Raw genomic sequence first — 15,940 nt, forward strand, 5'->3', positions numbered from 1 at the left:
CGTAAAGAGTGGGAGTAGAAGGGCATCAAGAGTCTTCACTATTAGGGAAAGGAGAGTTATCGGGTGATAAAACTCCCCTTGGTTGGTGGGTTTCCCAGGGTTCAGTAGTGGGACCACTCTTCCTAATTTCCACTTATCAGGAATGATGAGAGTGACCATAGACAGGTTGAAGACCTTGGTGAGATATTCTACTCCCAATGGACCCAGATTTTTCAACATCAGCATGCGTAGTCCGTCAGGGCCAATGGCTTTGGATGTTTTCATGTGTTTGATGGCCCCCTGAACCTCATCGCTGTAGAAAGCAAGTGCCGCACTGTTGTATGTCAGTATGTGCAGCCGTTTGGTGGCACTACTTTTGGATCTTTAGGCCGGAGGACGCAAAATAAATTGCCGGCTAAAATAGCACGCGCTTCTCTTCGGATTCGACTAAGCAACACCGTTGAAGGTGATATTCACCTTGTCATTGTGCTTCGTCGGGTTCGACAGGGACCTTACGGTGGACCAGAGCTTGCTCACATCAGAGGTGAAGTTACAGGACTTCAAATGCTCTTCCCATTTATTCCGTTTATGTTGGGCTACCAGTTTCCGTATCTCGGAATTGAGATCCTTTATCCGCGGATCCCCTGGATCGGCCTGGCGTTGGCGATCACGTTCGCTCGCCAGGACAGCTGGTTTAGCTGGGAAATTGGGACGTATTTCCCGGATCCTTCCAGCGGGTATGAAACGAGCAGCGGCAGCTGTGATTGCCTTGCGGAATGCGCGTTCGCCTGCGCGCACATCCGTGGGAATGAGGAGAGCGGCGAAGATGTCTTCAGTAAATTCCGCGAATCTGGTCCAATCAGCTTTGTTGAAGTTAATGTATGACCGGTGATCCTCGGAAACAAATTCGGCAGGTTTCTCGATCGAGATGATAACACGGTGCAACACTGAAAATACACCTGATAAATTACACACTGTAGGTTGTTTATATGGTCGAATAATGCATACAAATATTTTTGTTATATTTTTTGTACCCTCCAATTTTTATTTATTTATAAAAAACCGTTTTTTCAGACTTTCTTCGGTAATCTACGGATATCTCAGTCTTTTTTCACCGATTTTCAATATTTTATATGTTTTGAAAAGGATATTGTCAGACCTTTCAAATGATGTACAACAGGTAATTATTCAAACTAGTTAGTTGTGATTTTTATTTGATTAAACCTGGAGAAAGTGCTTTTTTTATCATTTTTTTAATCTTAACAATTTTTTATTGCATAATGTTACAACAAAATTAAAGATGTTTGTTAATATTCGTTGAGTGCATTTATTAACGAAGAAATTAATGTATTACTTTCAATAATCGGACAAAAATTGCGTAAACTACGCTAGTTTTTCGTTAATAGAAAAAAATGCCTTGAATATCTATCCATTTGTGGAACCATAGTTTTTGTCTTTAATGATTATTTACTTGGAAAACAACACTGCATTCTTTATGTATTGACAATAAATGTTTGACAATGACAATTTATCATAAATTACAAATGAAAGGTTTACGTGTTTCTACATAATTTTGCGACATAATTTTCGCGCGATTTCTGAGGCGCAGAGACCCTCCTCCTCCCACGCAGTAATTTTACCTCTCTCTAATTCGGTAAGTTTTGAACCGCGTGGCATAGTGATATTTATTTACTTAAAAAACGATTTAAATTAAAAGTTGTACTCAGCGAACACATAAATGCACTTTAAAGCTTCAATTCCTAATGCGTTCTATAGTTATGAAACGGCAAAAGTAGTTACGAATTGCTCTGACTCGTGCTCAAAGTAACGGTACAAACAAACACCAAAACACCACGATGAAAAGTTGTTGCTTATTGATACTAAGAAGAATAACGGTATTATTCCATATATTCATTTAGTTTTACAGTTGTTGTTGTTGGTGGTTGAACATTTCTTAGCTGAAATGGTCCTAATTAGTGACCAGCACCGTTTTAATACCACTATCTCGTGAAATGATGAGATGTTTTTTTTTTTTTTTTTTTTTTTTTTTTTGTTGTTTCCAAGTCAGATCCATTTAGTGAGGTCCAAGTATAGGAGCTTACCGAAGGATCGGAGTCGTGCCCTGGCTAGTCCCGGACATTCACATAAATAGTGGAACAGACTTTCCTTCGCCCCTTCCGCTTGACAGCTTCTACAGATAGGATTGAAGGGTAGATTGAGTCTAGCTGCATGATCCCCTACTTTCCAATGTCCTGTAAGGGTTGCAGTGATACGTGAAATGTTTGGCCGAGAACATCCTAACAGGTCATTCGTCCTTTGGATTTTATATGACGGCCATGTGTTTTTTGTTGTCATACATGTAGGTATTTGCTTCCATCTTCTTTCGGCTAAAGCATGATAGTGTGAAGCAATAGATGCTTTTAGTGTGTTCAGTGGGGTGGAAACTGCCACCGCCTCTGCTATGTCTAGTGTTGAGCCCTTTCTTGCTAGCTCATCCGCTATCTCATTGCCTCGTATGTTCCTATGACCGGGAACCCATATCAGGGTAATTTCAAGCCAATGGCTGAGCAGTTTCAGCTCCTCTCTACACTGTAGGACCAGTTTGGATGAAATGTAGTTGGAGTCTAAGGCCTTAATAGCTGCTTGACTGTCTGAGAAGATAGCTACTCTTGCACCAACTACCTTGTAGAGTTCTAGGGATTTGCATGCTTCTCTGATCGCTAAAAGTTCTGCCTGGAACACGGTGGCATAATCAGGAAGACGAATTGATTGAGATAGGTTGAGTGGCTCCGAATGGAAGCCAGCTCCCACACCACAGTTCATTTTAGAACCATCGGTATAAATTTCGATATCGTGTCTTCCAATCACCTCTCCTTTGCTCCACTCGGCTCTCGGTGGAAAACGTACCGTAAAGCCTTTCTTGAAGTTGAGGTCGGGGACTGTGTAGTCTGATCCGTTTTTGAGCAGCGGGGGTCCCTGTAGGAGGATCTTGCTGTGACCGTACGGCCTTGTTGTCCAGCTTCCTATGTCTCTGAGTCTCACCGCGCTGCAAGTAGCTATTGTTTTAATGTGTAAATCTAATGGCAATAGATGTGTTAGTACATTGAGCGCTTCAGTAGGACTGGTGCTAAGCGCTCCTGTAGTTAAGATACACGCTGTTCTTTGTATCTTGTTCAGCTTAGTTTTGTTGTATTTCCTTTCTGTTGCACGCCACCAAACTAGTGCCGCATATGTTAGTATTGGCCTTACAATGGCTGTGTAGGACCAGTTGGATAATTTTGGTTGGAGACCCCATTTTTTCCCCAACATTCTCTTACACGTGTAAAGTGCTATATTCGCTTTCTTTACCCTGTACTCTACGTTGGACTTCCAGCTGAGTTTGGGGTCCAGGATAACCCCTAGGTATTTTGCCTGTTTGGTTAGCGTGAGGCAAACGCCGTTTAGTTTTGGGAGATTAAAGTTTGGCACCTTGGTTTTCTTGGTGAATAGCATCAGTTCCGTTTTACTCGGGTTTACGCTTAAACCACAGTCCGTGGCCCAATTGCTGAGTAATACCAGAGCTCCTTCCATAATCTCACTGATTGTGGTTGGAAACATTCCTGAAACCATAAGCACTATGTCGTCCGCGTACGCCACCACTTTAATTCCTTTTTGGTTAAATTTGGTGAGGATGTTGTTGGCGACTAGTAACCATAGCAGAGGGGATAAGACTCCTCCCTGAGGGGTTCCCCTGTTGACAGAGCGTTTTATCGTGCTGCTGCCTACCTCACCGATGATTATTCTAGTTTTGAGCATGTTCTCTATCCATTCGTTGAGACCTATGTCTATGCCTAACATGTTAAGAGCCTCAATTATAGATCTTGTGGTAACATTGTTGAAGGCCCCCTCTATGTCGAGAAAAGCGACTAGTGAGTATTGCTTGTATTCTATGCTCCTCTCAATCTCACTTACAACCTCATGAAGAGCTGTCTCTGTGGATTTTCCTTTGAGATAGGCATGTTGAGATGGTGAAATTGTTGAGTTTGTAATCTTTTCCCTGAGATATACATCCAACAATCGCTCGAGAGTTTTGAGGATGAAGGAGGATAAGCTGATGGGTCTGAAATCTTTCGCTGTATCATGACCGCGTCTACCAGCTTTAGGGGTAAAGATTACCTTAACCCTCCTCCAGCTTTTTGGTATGTGCCCCAGCGTAAGGCTTTTCCTGAAAAAGACCTCCAGCCAAGGAATCGTCGTTTCTCGAGTGTTCCACAGCATGGCTGGGAATATCCCATCTGGACCGGCTGCCTTATATGGTTCAAAGTTTTTTATAGCCCATAATATTCTATCTTGGGATACGATGTGATTGATTATAATGGGTGATATTTTGGATGTTTGAACACTGTCAGTATTGTTCTCAATGTATTCTGTGTTGCCTGGAAGTGTGTATTTACAACATGTTCTAGTGTATCGGCCGATGATTTTGTCCACTCTCCGGTGTCTTTCTTCAAGAAGGAAGGGCAGGAGTGTTCCTTGGATAAAAGCTTGCCTAGTTTGGCCGTATCTTTGGTTGATTCTATGGAACTTCAAAAATCTCTCCAAGCCTCTTTGATTGCTTTCTTGTATTCACTAAGGCAGTCTTTGTAGGGTTTGAAGTATTTGTGTTTGTAGCAGATGTTGAAGATTTCTCTTGTCATTTTCCTAAGTTGACTTAGATCTTCATTCCACCAGGTAGGATAAGTTGTTTTACCATATGTGGCAGGGCATGAAGCTTCAAGTCCTTTCGTCAAGGAAGTTTCGAAGGCTCTTACTTTCTCATCTAGGTTATGGTTCTGTTTAAGTGTTGAAGTTTAGACTGGGCCACTCTACGGTATGTGTGCCAGTTTGTTCTTCTAGGATTTCTATATGGGAAAGGTTTCTCAAGCTTGAGATTAATATCGAAGAGAATCCAGCTGTGGTCCGAGAAGGATCTCTTGTCGGATACCCTCCAATTTGTGACTATTTGGGAGTTATTGTTTGTGCATAGGGTAACGTCTAAGACCTCTTCCCAGCCAGGAAAGTTTGCCGAGCTCGGAAAAGTGAAGGTTGGGGTGGTCCCTACATTACATATGTCTAGGTTGGTATTTAATAGGAATTCAAAAAGTGTTTTACAGAGTACCTACATATTTTTGGAGTAAAGATTAAATATTCATGTTACGCACCTTAGTCTGAAACAGCTATTAGACCAGTCTTTGGTTGGCAGTGCCTTTTTATCTCCTTCTTCCAAAATCGCGTTTTTCTCAAGTGTGTTTTTTTGTTAAAATTGTTTATAAGTTAGTTAAAGATGTGTGACAAACGCAATAATTTCTGCTACGTTTGCGGTTTATTTGTTGATAAACAACAATCTTCACTTTGAGCGCAATTATAGTGAAAGTCGCTGGTATGAACCAGAATATATATGTTCCACGTGCTCCATGTCACTAAAAAAGTGGAAATCTAGTAAGTGTTTTCAAGATCGTTTGCCATATTTGAGCCCATTGGTTTGGCATCATCAAGTCATTCACAGACCAGAACACTGCTACTTTTGCCTCACTTGTACACACTGCAATACACATGATGGCCCATATTTTCTATTAACGAAAAACTAGCGTAGTTTACGCAATTTTTGTCCGATTATTGAAAGTAATACATTAATTTCTTCGTTAATAAATGCACTCAAAGAATATTAACAAACATCTTTAATTTTGTTGTAACATTATGCAATAAAAAATTGTTAAAATTAAAAAAATGATAAAAAAAGCACTTTCTCCAGGTTTAATCAAATAAAAATCACAACTAACTAGTTTGAATAATTACTTGTGGTAAATCATTTGAAAGGTCTGACAATATCCTTTTCAAAACATATAAAATATTGAAAATCGGTGAAAAATTACTGAGATATCCGTAGATTACCGAAGAAAGTCTGAAAAAACGGTTTTTTATAAATTGGAAGGTACAAAAAATATAACAAAAATATTTTTATGCATTATTCGACCATATAAACAACCTACAGTGTGTAGTTTCTCAGGTGTATTTCGTTTTTTTTTTTTGTAGCACAGTGTAATGGGCAAGTGGTCTGACGCAAGCGATAACATAGGTCGGCAGGTTACGCTATTTATCAGACCTGCGCTAGCAATTGTGATGTCGGGCGAGCTGCTGCAATTGCCCACTACCCTGATGGGGGCGTCGTCGTTCACAATGCTGAATGTCGAGTCGTCTATCTGCTCTGCCAACAGCTGTCCCCTACGATCATTTGGCAGGAATGCCAAAGATCGCGAGATGCAGCAGTAAAATACCTCTAGTCCTGGGTTGGGTTCGACGCCAGCCCTGAAGAGAAGTATTCGGAGCAAACGTGCTGCAAGGGATTGCTCCTGTGTCGAGAGATTGGGGGTGGGATAGGGTACACTAAACAGGGCTAGTTTACTGGGGCGGCAACCCTTGGTCGGGGAGAACCCGAGTTGGCTGCCGTGGGAATAATATAAACTGAGATAGTGTGGTAGGCTGAAGTAATCCTGAGGGCCGCTGCTCGTTGTACAGGATCTAGTGCTCTGCGCTTGGTTTTGCAGTTTAGCGTATCTCTCTATGTTTTGCTCCCGTACAGGAGTGTTGCGGTTGTGGTCGCTATGATCAGCCTTCTTTTAGTTTGTGTTGGTCCGCCAATGTTCGCCATTAGTCTGCTTAGAAACCCCCCCTGATCTTCATTGTTGCCGAGCCGCGTGCCGTGTCTGTGCTCAGAACGTAAACCTGCAACCAAGCTGAATGTCCAGGTATTTAACCGCTTTTTGAGTCACTAGGGACATGTCGCCTAGTTGCATGCTGAACTCGAGTTGCATGTGACTTCGTGTCATCAGGATGACTTCGGTCTTATGTTTGGCGAGTTCCAGGTCATGCTCCTCAAGCCAAAATTGGGTTCTTAACATAAATTGCTTCAGTTTCCTCCTGGCGTCCTCGGTATCTCGCGCTGATATATATGACTGCCGCTATATCTTCCGCGTATCCCACGAGATATGTGTCTTCTGGCATTTCTATGCTCAGGAGCTCGTCGTAACTCAGATTCCAGCGATCGGGATCGATAATAGATCCTTGGGCTGCGCCAGACGTTACCGCTTTAGTTTTCTGGTTGCTCCCTTCGAGATCCGTTCGTACTGCTCGCTGATGATGACTAAAGGGCATCTCTTTAAACCTGGCAGGTGATCAGTGTGGTCGTGTGTCGCGTCTACGCAATGGATGCGCTTGGTGCCGTAATCTCCGTCAGTATCTATTCCTCTGGGTTGATGATCAGTTTCTGGATTGTTGTTTCCATTTCCACCTTGGCTGTTAAGGAGTCGAGATCTCGTATCTGTGGCGCTCGCCTTTCGAGCTGTGTCGCGATTGATGCCGTGTCTAGCACAGTGCTTCTCAGTTGATGTACTAACTCTGACGTAACTTTTTCTTCCCTTCCGAACTAGGAAATTATGGCTCTGACTCATCGGTCATTTCTTAATAACTTGCCGGCCTTCATCTTTTTTCTCTGAGAGTCCGTTTTTGTTCTCGCTGAGTAATTTTGCCAATTTTTGGGTTTCTTCAAGTTTGTCGCTGTAGCTGTGGGAATATCTGCTGTGGGCTGGGTGTCAGTGTTCTTGCAAAGGTTTAAGATTGCCCTTTCGTCTTTTGTTGCTTTCACGTCTGCAGTTCAGCCATTTCGGATACTCCAAATTTGACTTCTCATTTTTTGATCAGATCGAAGAAATTCTGGTCGTGAATGATAACAAACGGGCTAACGACGAGGAGTTCTCAAAATAGATTGAGTCGGCCAAATGACATCGATCTGGGTAGTCAAGTTTGCGCAGTCTTACGAAAACGACCTGGAACTTTGGATTGCCATCGTAGAGTCACGAAAGATAACCTCAAATAAATCGAACTACTTGCATACAGTTGCAAACTTATCAAGCTAAGTTTCATTGCAAGTAAGGGAATTGCTTCTAGATTGCATCATTTCTGCAAATTGAAGTTACAACTCATACCAATTTACTCCATTCAATTGGCAGCCGGTTCTACGTTACCGGAATGACTCGGGTTTTTCCCGACCAAGGGCTGCCGCTCCAGTAAACTAGCCCTGTCTAGTGACCAGTATATCACCCCACCCCTTACGTCACAGGCGCAACTCCTCGCAGCAACTTTGCTCCAAATACTTCTCCTCAGGGCTGGAGTTGAATCCAACCCTGGGCCAGAAGTATTCTATTGCTGCGTCTGCTATAAACGGCTCCACCCGAACTCCACCTCGGTTGGGTGCAACAAGTGCAACGGGTGGAGCCATCTCAAGACCTGTTCAGGCCTTAAGACACATAGGGAGTGGACCACACGGTATGTGGCCTCGTGTTGCTCCCGCCAGCAGGCGTCTAATGCCTCCACGGCTACTCCCCCCCCTGATAGGCCGGCACTACCAACCGCCACCACAACTAGTACCTCTACGGTAAGGAGCCTATCGGAGCAACACTACTCCCCTGACTTAACCCATCCCCTTCCCTCCTGCTCCAACCCCAGTGCGGGGGCAAACCAGCAGCTCTTGGTCCCCCGCACAGTCTGTTCCGTGTGCCAGGCCGTAATACCTCGGAATCTGGCATCAGTCAAGTGCAATTCTTGACATCACCCAGAAGCTTTAAGCTTCTTCAACTTAACTGTAACGGACTCACGAGCAAGGTCAACGAGATAGTTGACTTCATGAGCCGGCACAGTATCAAGATAGCTGCGGTCCAGGAAACCAAGCTGCACGCTAGGTCCTCTCTGATCACCAGGGATGGCTATAACGTGCACAGACATGATCGCGAGCGAGACATTGGTGGTAGCCTAGCGTTTATAGTCCATCACACAGTGCAGTATCGTCTCATTGATGAAGGGATCGACCGCAGGGACAGCACCTTAGAATGTCCAGGCATAGCTGCCCGGACAGGCGATTCCGAGCTCGAAATTTTTAACATATATATACCCATGTCACCTGCTGCCCGGCAGGATATCACCCTGATATAGGTGCGCTCATCAGAGGTGAAAACCGATTGGTTGTAGGTGACTTTAATGCGCATCACGATCTTTGGCATTCAGCAATTGGTAGAGCAAATAGACGATTCGACATTCAGCACTGTGAGCGACAAAGCCCCCACCAGGGTAGTGGGCAATTGTAGCAACTCGCCTGACCTAACAATAGCTAGCGCGGGTCTGATAAATAGCATAACGTGGCGACCTATGCTATCGCTTGCATCCGACCACTTGCCCATTATCGTCTCGATTAAGAGACCTGCCGACTTTGTTTCTGCGAACCAGTCGAAAACTCCCGCCAGGGCTGAAGAGGTGGTCCGCAAACTACCTGAGCGGTCGGCACTCGTCAGTGATTTTTCGAGATCAAACATGAAAGCAGAGGAAGATAAACCAAGGTGTACCGCAGGGTGGTGTACTTTCTCCCTTGCTGTTCAACTTCTACATCTCGAAGCTCCCCCATCCACCAGCGGGAGTTTCCCTGGTCTCATACGCTGACGACTGTACGATAATGGCGTCGGGCAATGACATCGATGGCCTCTGTTCCAAAGTGAACAACTACCTCACCGACCTTTCTCGCTTTTTCACTGCGAGGAATCTCCAACTTTCCCCCACTAAATCCACGGCGACCCTCTTCACCACCTGGACAAAGGAGGTCAAACTGTCCCGTAAGGTAAAAGTCGATGACACACCAATACCGAAAGTAAACAACCCTAAAATTTTGGGTGTAACCTTTGACAGTTTGCTCTCATTCTCAGCGCACACAACCGCAATCGGCACTAAAGTCTAAAACCGCAACAAGGTCCTCAAATCGCTGGTCGGCAGCACTTGGGGCAAAGACAAAGGACTGTTGCTATCGACATTTGAGGCAATTGGTCGGCCGGTTCTAAACTATGCAGACATGCCAAAATACTGCCATTCGGACATCGAGCGGCTGCCTCCTGATGTCCCCGGTTCAACACTTTACCGCAGGTTTCACCCGAGCAGATACCTGCTTGAGCCTAAGCCGCCTCCCAGGCACGTCAGGAGACATCTCTTAGACTACGCTGACGAATTCCAGGACAAAACTGACCGAAATCTACTGGACCTGACAGTATTTAGACAGTCAATAAACGACATTCACCGGGAGACCGTCACCACCTTCTTAAGTTTGAATGCCGTAATCGGAGTCCAACCACCATCTACAGCAGATGAAGAGCTCCAGCTTTCTCGTGAGACACATGTAACACTGGCACAATTACGTTCTGGATATTGTAGCAGGTTAAACTCCTACCTACCCAGAATCGACCCCGACATACCAAACATATTTCCGGCATGTGAAGGCACCCCGCACAACACTAACCACCTTTTCCCATGCCCCCTAAAACCGACTCATCTAACACCCCTCTCCCTCTGGACCCATCCCGTCGAAACAGTATGTTGCCTGGGCCTACCTCTAGATGAGCTAGACGACGATGACAGGTGATATAATCGACACTGGCGTGGCTACGACTACTGTTAACAAACAAACAAACAAACCAATTTACTCCGAATCTGTGACTATTCAATTTGAGAACTAGTTTTCAAATGAGCTGCTAGGTTATATGAAGCCTTCTCCGGCACTACACAAAATAACCATAGCGTATTGTTCTGCAACAATAATCGGTGCAAACCTTTTAAATGAATATAGTTTGCTTGTAGACATCAAGCGTAAATGGGTTATCGGTACATTGACTAGACCGTATTCAAATGGTGAAGTATATATTTCGATTTCACCTTAGGTAACTACAATCTAACAAATTTTCTTTTCTTTTATCTCAGATTAAGGAATTACTTGACGATAAACCGAGTTAAAGAACGGGCTAATGTAACGCACTCCATCGTAACTACGGTACCACCGGTCATACCGAAATCAAAAGCTAAAAATTGCTAAAAAGTAATTCAACGAACTGCTCCGACTTGGTATCTGCAGGCTTTCAAGGTCCAACTCCACCTTGCTGTTGCATATAGGACCAATGGGGTGACTATAAGCGGTTGAATTTACGCACAAAACCCGTTAAATATCCGATTTTTTACCTGGAAGATTTTGCAAATATCCTGCGCGGAAAGCGCATTTTCAGCCGCATCGACTTACGCAAAGCTTTCCCCAGCGGGTCGGGGAAAAGAATAAACCCGAGGTAAGGCATGCCTGTTGTAAGAGGTCTCAAATATTGCGAGAAAATCCAGCGGCAGTGATGTATAGCTCATCAGGAAAGCGACCAGTAAGATCTTGACTACGGTGTACTGAAAAAGCAACCTTCACAAGAAGGAGCCTACTGTCAGGATCCCGCCAACAAAGAACGCACCCTTCTGATGCAGCTGGAAGCGGACCAGTCCGCACTGCGTTCAAACATGTCAAAGCTGATAGCCCCGCAAACGGCAGTGGGCATATTAACATCAGCATTCAGAGGAAATGATGCCTCCAGTACCAATACTAGAGGGCTACAACCAGCGCAGTATACGCCAACCAGCCATCTTGCAATTGCAGAACGGCTCGCCACTCCCACCCCAGCAAACGGCAATACGGAAACGATCACCACAATTGCGTCCATCGACGCTGAGCTGATTAAAAACATGAGGATGATAAAGTGTATGCAGAAGTTGTTCAGACATCAAACGAACACCAGCTACGAAGTCAAAGCTGGGGAATCCAAAATGGCTGAACTGCTGGATGTAACGCTGAACTACAGACGTTTGTGAAAGGCAACAGAAGACGTAAGAGCGCTCTCGAATCCCCGTAAGGACACTGTTACCCAGCCAACAGCAGCCACACCTCTGCAATGACAAACCCGAAGCTAACGGTAACCTTTTCGGCTACTCTTGAGAGCTGTAAGGAAGCCAGGGAAATGAAGCCAAAGTGAGCCGCTGAGACATAGGATAAGGGCTGGTAGACAGATTCTAAGAGGGGCAACCATAAGAAGCCGAAGGATAAGCGGTCAAGGCGGAGGTAGAAACAGCAGTCCGGAAACTGCTCACCAACCAAGAGGAACAGATACAGACGAGGATCATGGCGCCGAACCAACAAGCTCCAATCGAAGAGTCCCATATTTCAAAAATGGTATGGTTTTATGTCATTCGCACATTTCGCGGCACCGACGAAGTGCTACGAGGGCTCCACTTTGCTTTTGCGTCCATAGACGATAGTTTTATCTCATCTGAATCATACCACTGTTCAATCAATGTTCAATAAGTTTTGCGGTTCGATAAGAGATGGCATTGCTACTAGCCTAATTTTTTTTTTTTTTTTGTTATGTGGGTCCGCTTTTTATATGAACGTATGTGAAGTTTCGTTTCAATCTGTCAGTTCACTCTTTTATTACAAGCCATTTAGTTCCGTCGTATCACAGTATTTTCTACAATGGAAAAAATCAAGTATCGTGCATTGGCTGAATTTTTTATTTTTGGAAGGTTTAAACGCAAAGGTAATTTATGAACAAATGTTGAAAGGGTATGAGGGTTTTTCGCCATCAATTAGTACAGTAGAAAAATGGGTTGCTGAATTTAAACTTGATCGTACAAGCCTTGGAAACGATCCACGGTAAGACATCCAAAAACAGCTACAACACCAGAAAACGTAGAAAATATACAGGAAATCGTATTGGAAAATCGGCAAGTGACTAAAAAAGATTTAGTGGTGCTCTAGGCACCTCATTAGGCAGTGCAAGCAATATTTTGACTGAAGTATTGGGTTTCAGAAAGCTGTGTGCGCAATGGGTGCCGCACTCGTTAACAATGGAACAAAAAAGGATAAAGTGAATTTTGTGCGTCAATTAATCACAATGGATGAGACTTGAGTCTATCACCATGATCCTAAATCAAAACAAGAGTCCAGAAACCGGCCAAGAACGTGTTAGCATCAGTTTTTTTTTTTTGATGCGTAGGGGGTTTTGTTTGTAGATTACTTGCAAACTGGTAAAACAATAAATTCTGAATGTTATTGTAACTTTTTAGACCAACTGAAGGAAAGAAAGAAAAAAGTAGTTTTCATCTGGACAATGCACCGTGTCACAAGAACATTTTAAAAATGACTAAAATCCATGAATTAAAGTTCGAATTGTCGGTGGAACAAGTGTATTGATGATCAGGGAGACTATACTGAAGAATAAAATAAAATGCATTTCAAACCAAAAAATTGTGTTTTTCTTATCGAACCGCAAAACTAATTGGACAACCTAGTCCAAACAGCACGCCGAATACATTCGATTGTGTGATTAAAGCTGGTAAATGTATATTTGCTGCTAGAAAAATAACATTGTATCATGGAGTTAAGCTGCTACCTGCAAGGGTGGAAAAAATATTGTGTTTCAAAGAACGATTATCACGAAAAAACGTTCGTGAAAGGTTTAAAGGTCGCTTTACTTACTAAATTTAGCAAAAAAATTATTCCACGTCGTTCATTGCAATTAAGTGATATCATTATTTCAGTGAATTCATTACTACCATTCGCCACTTCATGAAAGAACAACATAGTTCCGGGTTTGTTCTCAAGAATCAAGTATTTTTTGCGTAATTGCACACGATCACTAATCGAACGTTACGACACCAAATGTGATCGCTTTGAACACATCAACATCGGTTTTGTGGAGCCATCAAAAGCCGAATCATTTATATATTTACTTACATGCATTGGTAGTACAAACCGCTGGGCTGAGACGTTTCCCATTGCGAACATTTCTGCTAAAATGGTTGCGATCACTTTGTTATCAGGGTGGATCTCTCGCGTTGGCGTACCTAAGTATATTACAACCGACCAAGGCCGTCTATTCGAATCTTTTTTATTACATGAAATAAATAAGTTGCAAAAGCTAATAATTCAACGCTGGCATGGTTATCTGAAAGCAGCATTAAAAGCGAAGTGGAAAGACTGTGATTGGATATGCGGTTCACTAGACAGGGCTAGTATACTGGGGCGGCAGCCCTTGGTCGGGAAAAACCCGAGTCATTCCCGTACGTAGAACCGGCTGCCATGGGAATGGAAACGAAGAGCTCCAGCTACCCCTTGAGACTCGCTTACACTTGCACAACTACGTTCTGGATACTGTAGCAGGTTAAACTCCTACATATCCAGAATCGACCCCGAAATACCAAACACATGTCTGGCATGTGAAGGTACCCCGCACGACACTAACCACCTCTTCACATGCCCCCTCAAACCGACTCATCTAACCCCCCTCTCCCTCTGCACCCAACCTGTCTAAACAGCATGTTTCCTGGGCCTACCCCTAGAAGAGCTAGACGAAGATGACCGATGATATGCCTACACTGACAGGGCTACCTATGCTGTTAAAACAACAACAACAACAACAACTGTGATTGGATCACTGAATTATCTCTTATTTTACTTGGGTTACGATCAGTTGTCAAAGACGATCTTAATGCATCTCCGGCTGAACTTGTTATTGAAAAAAAAAACACACACTATCAAGGCTGTTTTTCCGGTTCTGAAAGTATACGATACGGTACGAGCTGGTGGTAGGTACTAGCCGTTCCAAATATTAACTATAATAATATTCTACTTCTACCCGAAAAACTGTTAATAGCGTTGCCGGCATTGTTTATGAAAGGTTTTATCCCAATTTTTTTGTATGCTTACATAAAAACTTCTAAAAAAAACTACCACAAAAGTGGGAGGAGGTGGCATACCAAAATAGAAGTATTTTAATGACTTTTCTAATGATGTACAATACTTAGTTTTGTAAATGATCAAGTAATTTTTGAGGTATTAAAATTTCATGAATATCTTTTCTATTTTTAATTTTCGCAAAAAAGAAAAATTAAAACCGTTGTAATCAGCATGTTGAGTTCTAACGAACCTCATGTTTGGTTGTTTCCTATCGAACGGCACTTGGTAAAAAATAATTTGGAACCGATTATCGTGGGCAATTCCCACTTGCATAACAGCAAATACTCTTGATTCATGATGACAACTCCTTGGGCTCCACTGCTGCTACAATAACAACAACAGCAAAATTGTGTTTCAATGTTTGCAGCACTTTAAGTGAATGTAGTCTAAATTAATTAAATACCTCTCATCGGTTTTGCTATAAGAGCTCCGTACGATAAAAGTGTTTTTACAATAAGAAGAAATATTGATAAAATAATGGGTGATAAGCAGGAAAACTGGTGCAACTTATTTTTGTCCAAAAATGCGATACACATATATGTTATATTTATGATTTTCCAAAATAGTTAATTATAATCTTTTTTTATTTCTTTTGAATAGTAACATTTGTACATGCATCCTTACGCTTGAGAAATATTAAAAACAAAGTTGTGAATACAATGGAAAGCTTCAATCCTTCATCACCGATGGGAGTATTTTTAGACGCATTAAATATTACTATGGATAGTTAAGTGCAATGAAATTACTTACTAATAATAAATATTTTCTGTAAATAGAATTTATAAAAATTAATTTGCACACTGTATCTACTTATATAATTATAATTTTGCTCATAATTGTAACCTTTGGAATAAAATTAACAGCTCTAAATTAAACTTTACTCAGGAGCACTATTAATACATTTTAGTAAATAGTAATAAGCGGAGATATGATTATTTATTTATTTTTCTTGAGATCTTTGACCCATTCCAAGGTACGAAAATTCACTTTGAGAGGCGCTGAGAGCTCGGAGAGAATATTTATACGTTTCTAGAAAGAAATGTTTGGAGCGGTTATTGACTGACCTTGCCGTATTCGCATAAATTAATTTAAAAAAGAATTGACTCCATATTTTTATACAGGTTAAATGCACAATTTTTTTAGCTAATTCACTTCTCGGTTGTTTTGGCCGTAGGGGTTTAAAAAATTCCCCAATAATTGTTGGGGAGTGCTGCGTAGAACCGGACTATCGGTCAAAGTCTATTCAGTACTTATTTAAAAAGTGTAAACCTAACGTAGGTAGGATAGATGGCAAAAGTACCACGGGTATATTAC

General features: G+C 42.5%; 1 long non-coding RNA gene across 1 annotated transcript; it reads left to right on the forward strand.

The window, feature by feature from the left end:
• Positions 1–6,929: 6,929 nt before the first annotated feature.
• Positions 6,930–15,357, forward strand: LOC128869243 (uncharacterized). The gene is made up of 2 exons (XR_008455242.1): positions 6,930–10,716; positions 10,786–15,357. It is a non-coding gene; the product is annotated as an uncharacterized LOC128869243 (long non-coding RNA).
• Positions 15,358–15,940: the final 583 nt, after the last annotated feature.

The sequence above is a fragment of the Anastrepha ludens genome, chromosome X (genome assembly GCF_028408465.1).
Source record: "Anastrepha ludens isolate Willacy chromosome X, idAnaLude1.1, whole genome shotgun sequence".
NCBI classification, from domain to species: domain Eukaryota; kingdom Metazoa; phylum Arthropoda; class Insecta; order Diptera; family Tephritidae; genus Anastrepha; species Anastrepha ludens.